The sequence below is a fragment of the Aegilops tauschii genome, chromosome 7 (assembly GCF_002575655.3).
Source record: "Aegilops tauschii subsp. strangulata cultivar AL8/78 chromosome 7, Aet v6.0, whole genome shotgun sequence".
NCBI lineage: Eukaryota > Viridiplantae > Streptophyta > Magnoliopsida > Poales > Poaceae > Aegilops > Aegilops tauschii.
The window spans coordinates 329613424-329623965 of NC_053041.3; the positions used below are offsets into that span (position 1 = coordinate 329613424).

Here is a 10542-nt window from a genome sequence, read left to right on the forward strand (position 1 = left end):
AGGCTTTCGTGGCCGAATGGACAGGACTGGGATCTTGATCTCTTCCAGGGAGGTGAGGCCACAATCGTAGAACAATGGAATTGTATTTACAGTAACTTAATGCATCATGTAGAAAGTTGATTGTCAGACTCTGGCACTAAAAGACAATTGTGGCATTACTTTGAAGTTGATCCATATTTCGTTTTAATGAATACTCAAGCTACTACCATCTGGTCTGGATGCGGTGAAGGAGGTGTAGTCTCATACTCTACTCAAGCTGGTTGAAGTCCTCAGTTGACTCACGAGGACGAGGTCGAGCACATCGTGGCCGCTGGAGTAGGAGAAGCAGCAGGAGTCGGGGCTGAGGCTGCCGGCGAGCGGGAGGAAGCGGGTGAGCGTGTGCGGCGGGAAGGCAGCGAGCAGCGAGAACGCGGCGGCCGGGTCGACCTGGCGGTACAGGGTCCATGAAGAGCCAGCCGACGTCGTCGAAGAAGGTGATGATAGGGAGATCTGGACACAGCGTCCCGGGTGCCGGCGCCACTCGGATCCGCTCCAGCACGTGCACCTCCACTTCCGCCATGGATTCGTTGGCTATGCTTGCTTGGGTGGGTCGACCTGATCTTCTATCTCTGTCCACCTACTACAATCTGACTATCACTGTGCTATACTTGCTGGCCTATGTCTATGGACCACACGCGGGGTAGGTTTGGCACTAATCTGCTGGAGTGATTTAGCTCTCATGCTGCAACGAACACGTTTCGTCCAGCCACCGCTCATATTTGAAGCATTCGCAAGACCATCAAGACCGTCAAAACGAAGGTTCGTGTATCCATGAATTCGTGTCAATTTTATGCAATTTTGTACATGAATGGGTATGTTTAAGAATGTCTTAAATCAAAGTCTGAAACATACGAAAAGTTGGCAAATGCTATGTTTTTAGGCTTAGATTTCTGCTAGGGTATTATGTATTTCAGGTGTATTTGTACTAGTCGAGACATGCTGCAAAATTACCACCATCATACAGAAAATCTAAAAAATTATATGTATTGATGCTTCCTTGAATCTACTGCTAATAGGATTCCAATGTGTTTTTACTCGAAAGCTGTAGCAGCCTATCCTTGATTTAAGTCTAGAAAGAAGTATTAACCCATTTTTATCCAATTTATGTGGGTTGGCTGCCCATAGAAGGTACTGCTAATGCATCACCACTATATTATGAGATCACCTTTCAATTGAGACTTACTATCTCTAATAAAAAATGGTTGGTCAGTGCTAAAAGAAGCACCAGCCTTGCTGTACAAATTCTAACCTACAGTTAGAAGGTACTTTCCTTTGGTACATGTTTCTCGCTGGTGTATATCCTTTTGTTCCGTCAAACTAGCAATAGTACAGCTATGTCAACGAAATTGCTGCTGCAATATTGTGTTTGAGATTGCAATACTATATTTACAATATTTAAGTGCGGATGTGAGAGTGGTTGTTATTTTCATCACGGAAATCTTGACTAAATTTGATCATCCATAATTAAAGAAGCATATGAGATCAATATAATAAATTGTGTTTCCATTAGAGATGTCTTAGTGGAGATGTATTCTGATTTTACTTCACAACTCTCAATTCTGTTCAGGCATATTTTGTTAACTTCGCATTGGTTTCATAATTTTCAGGAAACCAAAGCAAACTCTTTTACCACTCAAGTTGAAGGGAATCCAGTTGTCCTCAAGAGTTAAGAATTGATTTTCTGAAAGGAGCTCCTTGTCAGTATTGGTTTCTTTCATGCACTATTGTTGTTTAAACTATGCTCATAATAGCCGAATAAGAGTCGACTAAATGAATCGGGGAGTTGCTGAGACTTCACATGAAGATCAAACATGTCAATAGGTATCCATGTATTTTCTGGTTTTATTCATGGATGTTGTTCTCATAGTTTCTGAATTTTTGTTTTGACCGGCTCAAACACCTTGTTTAATATTGATGAAGATCCATTTTTGCAACTGTTCAATTCAGTTCTTAATATTTTTGTAAATAATCAGACAATGCGCTTCAAATAACTAAGGTGTTATCCTAGGAATATTTTGAAAAATGTTGTACTTATCATCTCAGATAATCCTTATTCATTAACAAACCGTATTTTCATCTATTTATTTTTGAGATGAGCACATATAACATTTGTTGGGAACTACTTACATATGTTTAATATAATGTGACACACGTTCATGCGTGCGTTGCACATGCATGCTTACTATACTTAAAATATATCCATCGACATCATTTTTTGGCGAAACGTCACGTTTGGCTCTGCTATCATCTCGAACCTTTTTGGTCCTCCCGCCTTGCATTTCAATACGCAACTCCCATTGACACGTCTTGTCAAGGCAGAGATCGTCTCCCCTTATTGCGGGATTCTCATCAATACGAGTTTTGGTAACCTAACAGTGCTGTTCGCACGACCCCTTGGGAACAGGCGAGTTTTAAGGCTCGGGGGAGGGGGACGCTTGATATTCGTAGTCCATATAAGTGGATAGAATCCAACTCCTCCGACCCATGCCTCATTCTCTCTTTGCCTCTCCATCCTCGAGCTCCAGCGCCCAAGTTCCAAGCTTTTCTCCCCTCTATAACTCCTCCGACCATGGCCGGCTCTCAAGACAAGTGGATGGCCTCCTCCGTCACGGAGGAGAACATCAAGGAGCTGCGGGAAGCGCGGTATCTAACCACGGAAATCAAGCACATGCTTCCCGATCCGGCGAGGTCATCCCTACTCCGAAGCCCGGTGAGAGGGTGGTGTTCATCCCCTACTTCCTCCATGGACTCGGATTCTCCCTTCACCCTTTCGTGAGGGTCTCATGTTCTACTAAGGGCTGGATTTTCACGATCTGGCGCCAAATTCGTTCATCCACATCTCGACATTTATCATCGTGTGTGAGACCTTCCTCAACGTCCCTCCACACTTCAGCTTATGGCTCAAGATTTTTAATGTGAAGCCGAAGGTGGTCGACATGCAACACGCGGACTGTGGCGGTGCCATGGTAAGCAAGCTCCCCAAAGTCAATTGGCCAAAGGGAGTCTTTGTGGACACCGTCAAGATATGGCAACACGAATGGTTCTATATCACAGAACCCCGCGGCTCCAAGTGGGCAGCCACTCCAGCCTTTAGATCCGGACCCCCACTGAGGCTCACGTCCTGGACCGACAAGGGTCCGGACTGGGGATCGGTCCCTGAGGTGCTGCTGCTGTAGAAATGCGTCCAGAGGATGATAGCGAAGGATATTACCCTCGCTGACGTAATCCAAGTGATGTTGATCCACGGAGCACTTCCCTGCCAGCGGCGGCCCCTCAAGATGTGGGAGTTCAATCCGGAAAGGCCGCGGACCCTACAATGGTTCTACGACACAAGCATAAAGGGATCTGGAAGCTACTTTTTAAGAAGCAGAAAACGTGGCCAAAGTCATTAGACGACACCGGCCTCGACTGCAACCATCCGGCCTCTGAGGTAAATTCTAAAACCTCCAAACATCAATAGGTTCATCGATCCGAAGGAGAAGTATTGAGTAGTCCATCCCCAAACAGGTCTGGATCAAGAAGGCGGAGTAGATCCGGTGTCCGGCTCCGCTCCCCGAAGACCCAGCCAATCCTCTACTAATGAGGATGCTGGTCCTGGCACCATACCAGGCGCCGGTAAAGAAGGACAAGAAGAAGAAGAAGAAAGAGGAGGGCACTTTGGACGCAGTGTCCGGAGAAGCTGATGCCCAGTCCTCCCACGAGGGCGATGACGACGACGAGGAGGAGGAGGAGGAAGAAGACCCTCCCCGCAAGGGCAAGAAGAGGGCGGCCTCCGAAGACCTGGAGGCCGAAGCCTCCAAGAGGGACAAATTACCCTCCCCAATGACTCGGAGTCAGACGCCGAGGCCATCCCAAAGCATCGTCGCCGGACCTAGCCCCGAGCCGACTCGTAAGTAGCCCGGGATTCTTCACACCCATCCAATCTCTATGAATTGTGATGATAACTCTATGTTCTATCTTTTTGTCCGGCCCGCAATCTCACCCAGCTATCCTCATCCTCGGGGGATCTGCCGCCGGAGATGATGGAGAGCGAGTCGCGTCCCCTAGCTTGCCTGCCGCGTAGGGCTGATGACCCCGAGGTGTCGTCCCATAGACCCTCCACGAGCCTTGAAGAGACACGGGGGGCTGACTTAACGGCGCCTGAGGGAAACACCTCGGCTGCTGAAGGACTGAGGGGTACAGCCCCCACACTACTAGAAAAAGGCCTGTTAGTGGCGCACCTATTTTGGCCATTAATGGCGCACTATAGGTGCGCCACTATCACCACGCCACTAGTAACAAGTACTAATGGCGCACCCCTAGTGCGCCATTAGTATACCAGATAATAGTGGTGCACCGGGCAGTGCGCCATTACTATGTCCAACGGTGCGCCATTACTATGCCTCTTAGGGGGGCATATTTACCTTCATGTATGCCCCCAAGTGCGCCATTACTATGCCCCATAATGCGCCACTGGTATTTAGCCCTGGTGCGCCACTAATGCTCAATATGGTGCGCCACTACTATGAATATTAGGAATTATTATTTTTTGCTTTTCTGGTATTTGCACAGGTTACAAAATATCTGGTATTTGCACAGGTCACAAAATACACATTACACAGCACAGAATATAAACATCACACGATAGAATTCATCATATTAGTCTCCAAATTCGAAATAGCGAACAAAGTTCAAACATTAGCCAAGTTCAGGTCTCGAGACATTAGCAAAGTTCATCATATATATTAGCCGAGTTTGTCGTCACATTACAAAGTCGATATCGATCATCTAAACTACCATCACATAGAAGAGAGCTACGGTCACGATGAGCATCATCGCGATGAAACTGGTCTTCATCCGGTTCCTCCTCCGCTCCCTCCTCTCTCCCGCTAGATAGCGCGCGTATCTAGCTTCCGCCTCCGCCCTAGTGGTGTACCCTTTGTAACTGTTACCGCTGAAACAGTGAACCTGTCTCCGACACTCCTCCCAGTCGTCGTAGACTCCGGGAACCTTACCCTTGTACATGACATACGACGGCATCTCTATGCACTAGACAAACAAAACGTTAGTAGCAATTCACAGACAATATATAAGCAATATATAAGTATGCAACAAAAGGATCGGAAGAGAAAAGCAACACATTAATAGCACGATTCATGGTCCTACTAATAAATAGCATCGATTACATATAAGTTGAACGACTGTCCAAACTAAAGAGACATACAAATTCATTAAAGTTTAATTACAACATGAGCTAATCGATATTTCAGAACTACATAGCATCATTACTTTCGACTCGACTCAGGGACCGGAGCGTGGATGAAGCCGCCGTCTTTCGTGATGGTCATGAAATCGCGATCGTTGTCAGCCTGCATTTGTAGCGTTGTTTCTATTTCACTGTTGGACGGTTGATATTTGAGGTAGAACTGCCCCGAGGTACGGAGGACATCTTGATGGATGATTTCGGCAAAATCCGACTGGATGCGAAAGAATTCTTGTCTGATGTCCGCGTCCTGGATTGCCGACAAGCGTGTGGCCCAATCTTTGAGATTAGTTGGTAGCAGAAGGTGATTATAGTCCCATACGATCGCCCGCATGTGATGGAGGGCGTAGTAGGCATCCTTCTGACCGCCAGGCGGCTGCTTGACGCAGGGGAACGTCGTTACATGGGTGAACACGTGCTTGCCATACCTACAAATTGGCCTCCTAAAGGTGCCTCCAGATTTGGCGTAGCCGGGGAGAGCATCATCAAGAACTTTCTTGATATTTGTGTAGTCTTTCTTCGACTGACGGTCCGAGTCGAAATACGTGGCCATGGAATATTTTGGGCTTAACAGGATGAGTGTGCAATGTGTGTCACTGCACAAAACACGGAATGTTAGAAAAAAAAGAACGATCGAAATCTAAGAAATCATATGTTACGGGGCGGTGAGGGGATGACTTACTCGGGAAAGTAAGGCACGAGGAAGTTATCCTTATCTGGGTTCGCCAGAATGACACCTTCGAGGTATGAACTTGCGACTTGCCGGTCCCTAGCGCTGCCCAGGATCTTGGCACGCATGTAGAAGGGGTCGACTATCACGATGTCCGGGGTCTTGTCTCTAATGATCCTCATCTCCATACTGAGCGAAAATAACTGAATGAAGGTGTAGTGCAGCGGATGAAGGTTAAACATAGCGAAGATGTAATCAAACCGCAGGACGATCATACGCCCGATGGCGCTATCGACAAAGCCTTTGCCCTCTGGCACCTTGGCCATGAAAACGGGGTATGCCACATCATTCTCGGAGAGACGCCGCTTCTCCAAAGAAAGAACACTGTCATGCAGACTCCGCATAGCACCGGTTGCAGCATTGAGCAGATTAGTCGGTAGCATCGGCCTACCCGCCACATGAACCCTCCTCGAGATATCCTTAGGTGAAGGTGGCCCGTCCTGAGCACGGATCGTACTCGGTGCCGGCTGGCTTGCACCTTGCTTGTTATTTTTTCTTTTCTGTCCCTTCTGCTTCTTCTGCTGTAATGGGATCGAGTTCTGCTCAGAGACCACCTTCTTGAGTGTGTTGGGGCTTATAATACTTCGCACCTCGGCTATCTGAGGCTCGGTGAAGGCGGCAGCTGGAGGCGTCTCCTGAGAACTGAACGCGAGACGACGCCTGTTGCAATTGGGTTTCTCCGCGGTACCAGCTAGATCGCGGTCGTCTTTTACAGGGTTGGGTTCTTGAGAAGGAGGCCCCAAGAATTCGTCATCATACCCATGTTCGTTGAAGTACTTATCGACGTTGGTAAATGTACCGTCGTCGTCGTCTGGATCCTGTGCCATATGCATGTCCGGATCAGCTGACGGCGGTAGCGTTGCGGCGGTCTTGCCATGGCTTGGCGCGGGCACGACTGGCGGTGTTGTCTGTGGGGTGGTGTCCCCCGCCCCCAAACGAATCTGGCTCTTCGGCCAAAGCATGGACCAGCTTATGCAGGCGCTGAGGGTCATCACATCATCTTCGTCGGCCCCAGGGGGTCGATACGGAGGTAACAAGTCGTCGCAGCCCTGTAGCACCCGAACCAGTTGAACCCTATACATGGTGGGTGGCATCGGATTACCGTGGAACACGCGGTTGCCCGGTTGAACGTTTCCGGCCTTGGTGACATCGATCAACTCGCCGTCCACGAAGTGCAGGAGAGTGCATGGAACGTCGGCGGCGCCCTGCGAAAACATGTAGGGCGTCAGGGATGCCCAGTCAAAGGCAAGGAGATGAAGTCATCGGCCGAGAGGCTTAGTTACCGCGATGGCGTCGAGCTCGGCTAATGTCGAGGCACCGCCAACGGCGGGCGTGCAAGTGACGGAGGGGCCGCTTGCTGCCGAGGTGCCGGCCGGCGTATTCTTCCCACACCCGGGTGCATTAAGCTCCAATGCCGGCACTGACGCCGGAGACACCAATGCCGCCTCCGCCGGAGACACCAATGGCGCCGCCGGCGCATTATGCGAGTTGCTGCCCGTGAAGCTGGGAATCGGGGGCGGCCCCTGTTGGCCGCCCGCAATCCACGCCTGCAGCCCCTCAATCAAGGTAGGCACAATGGTGGTGATCGTCGCTTCCAGTTGGTCTCGCATTTGCTCTTCGACTATCTCCGGAATCCGCGCCACTTGTGCCTTGAGTTCTTGAACCTCGCGCTCCTGGCTTTCTGAGCTGGTCTTTCTCTCCTTTCGCCGAGTGTTATAGTATTCCGACCATTTCGTGGACAAGCCTTTGCCGGCCACACGACCAGCTGATGACGGCTTACTGAACTTATCCTTGTGTTTCATTACGTTCAACGCCCTATTTCAAGTGGTGTCCCAAGGGGAGCTCTGAGACGACCCCGCGCTACTGCTTTCAGTGTCCTGCGGAAGGAACGTGAACCATTTAGAAATTTGGCTTCATTAATTAGAATGCAACCATATGGAGCTAATTACGCGGGGGTGTATTCCTTACCAGAACAAGCTCAAGCGCCTTGGTCTTCGGATCCGTGGTAAGCTCCTTTATTACCAGGTCAATCTTGTCCCGGGCCTTGACATAGTTCCTGGTCTGCTTGTCACGGTATTTATCGAAGAGGGGCGGTAGGCCTTACTCGGCACGCTCCGTGTCCTCCTTGTCCCATATAGGTTCCGCCACTCTGTAACCGCCGGGACCGAGTTTGTGGACCCCTAAGTTCAAGTCCCGCATATCTTTCCCCCACTGAATTGATTCCGCAGTTGCATTGCTCTCGCACTTGATCTTGAACTCCAGGTAGTCAGCTTCGCTGATCGAAGGATCTGTCTCCTTGATCTTCTCATAACTATCACCTCTTAGAATCCTTCTCTTCACCACGGCTCTCCAAGTAGCCAGGGCCGTGCTCATCTTCATGAGGGCGGCACTGTTCACTTTATTCCCTGAGAGGCGTGTGTTCGCGAAGTCACCGGGGAACTTGTATCGTTCGTGCAGCTTCATGAAGAGGAGGTTGCGCAAATTCCCTCGGTCACAATGCCTTAGGTTCTCGGTGTTGATCGAGACGGTGCTCCGGAGAATGCACCCGAGTTGTCCCGCGTACCCACTTACTAACTCTTTGGGCGTCGTTGGATGCCCACTGGAGGACACTTCAGTAAATTCCTCCTTGACGATGCCGAGCACGTTCGGGCGCCGGTCCTTCCGTTGCCTCTTCGGTTGGCTGCCATCTGTGCGTGCGCGGCCATCATCAGTGGTGGCATCCTCGGCGGCACCATCAGTGGTGTCATCCCCGACGCCACTAGGGGTTGTGTAGTCGGGATCGGTGTCTTCCGCGGCGTCCTCATAGCGGTGAGGTTCTTCCTCCATCTCCTGGGACAGCTCCCAGAATGCCTTGCCCGAACCGCCGGCCTCATCGTTGTGGGCCATGTTCGCTCTAAATAGGAAAAAAGTTTGGTGAAAAAGTTGGTTATTGTCAAGGAACAAGATCTCTAAGTTGACCAGATAACCTAATTCTCGAGGAATGTCGCCAAAAAGTTGGTTATTGTCAAGGAACAATTGAGAGATGTTTGTAATATTGCCTAGGTGTTTTTGGATGGAACCTGTTAGTGTGTTGTTGCTAAGGTCCAAGTCCACGTTCTCAAGGTAACCTAGTTCTTGAGGGATGTGTCAAGAAAGTTGGTTGCTGCAAAGATACAAGGCTATGAGTTTGGTCAAATTGCCTATGCTGTTTGGGATGGAACCTGTTAGTGTGTTGTAGCAAACAAACAACTTCTCTAAGTTCTCAAGATAACCTAGTTCTCGAGGGATGTGTCCAGAAAGTTGGTTGCTCTCAAGATCCAAGGTTGTGAGTTTGGTCAAATTTCCTAGGCAGTTTGGGATGGAACCTTTTAGTGTGTTGTAGCAAAGCCACAACTCCACTAAGTTCTCAAGATAACCTAGTTGTCGAGGGATGTGTCCAGAAAGTTGGTTGATGTCAAGATACATGCTGATTAATTTTTGTTTCAGTTGAGAATCGGGCACCTTCTAGTTCAAGAAAATTGGGCATGACCTTTGCTAATTTTCTTGACCTAGGAGTGCCCAATCTCAACCGAAACGGAAATTAATCAACATTTCAGGAGAAAGGGGTAACGAAGTGATGGGGCAAATGTGCCAGGCACCACAATGTGATCACAGAAACAAAGCAGCACCACGATGTGCCTCTGTATGTATGTGTGTGCTGTCTAGATTACACGCAACATAGCAATTTAAGAGAATTAGAATAAGGATACTAGGAAATGAAAAAGAATTATGCTCAAAGAACAATGGTAACAGCAAAATATTGAAACCTTTGGTAAGCATTATATTACAAAAAACCAAGATATGCAGTTGTAACACCCTGGATGTAACTTTTCATATTTGTAACTCCAACTCTTGCCATTTTCGGCTATGTGCTATGATATTCACTCCGTGTTCGGGTTTTGTCTTTCGTTTTGTATTTTTGTTCATGTCATGCTTTTCATATCATGTCATCATGTGCATTGCATTTGCATACGTGTTCGTCTCATGCATCCGAGCATTTTCCAGTTGTCTGTTTTGCAATCCGGCGCTCCCATCTCCTCTGGTGCACCCCTCTTGTTTTTTTTCATGAGCGGGTGTCAAACGTTTTCGGAATGGACCGAGGCTTGTCAAGTGGCCTTGGTATACCACCGGTAGACCACCGGTCAAGTTTCGTTCCATTTGGAGGTCGTTTGGTACTCCTACGGTTAACCGAGTAACCGCAAAGTCCGTTTGTGTGTTGCAGCAAAACCCCCTCTCAAACCAGCCCAAAACCCACCAAACTCTCTTCCATGCTCTAGGTCGTTCGATCACGATCGTGTGGGCGAAAACCGCACCTCATTTGGACTCTCCTAGCTCCCTCTATCTATATATATGCTTCTCTCCCGAAATTACAATCGCAGTCCAGCCCTAACCCTCTCACTCTGCGCCGACGGACACGTCCGCCGCCGGCCGGACAAATCGCGTCGCCGCCCGGGCCAATCAGCGCATGCCACGTGGCAGCCACGCCGCCACACGTACCCCGCGCCGCCGCGGC

General features: G+C 49.1%; 1 long non-coding RNA gene across 1 annotated transcript; it reads left to right on the plus strand.

Moving 5' to 3' along the window:
* Window positions 1–521: 521 nt before the first annotated feature.
* LOC141026540 (uncharacterized) lies at window positions 522–1969 on the plus strand. The gene is made up of 2 exons (XR_012188789.1): window positions 522–798; window positions 1647–1969. It is a non-coding gene; the product is annotated as an uncharacterized lncRNA (long non-coding RNA).
* The last annotated feature ends 8573 nt before the right edge of the window (window positions 1970–10542 follow it).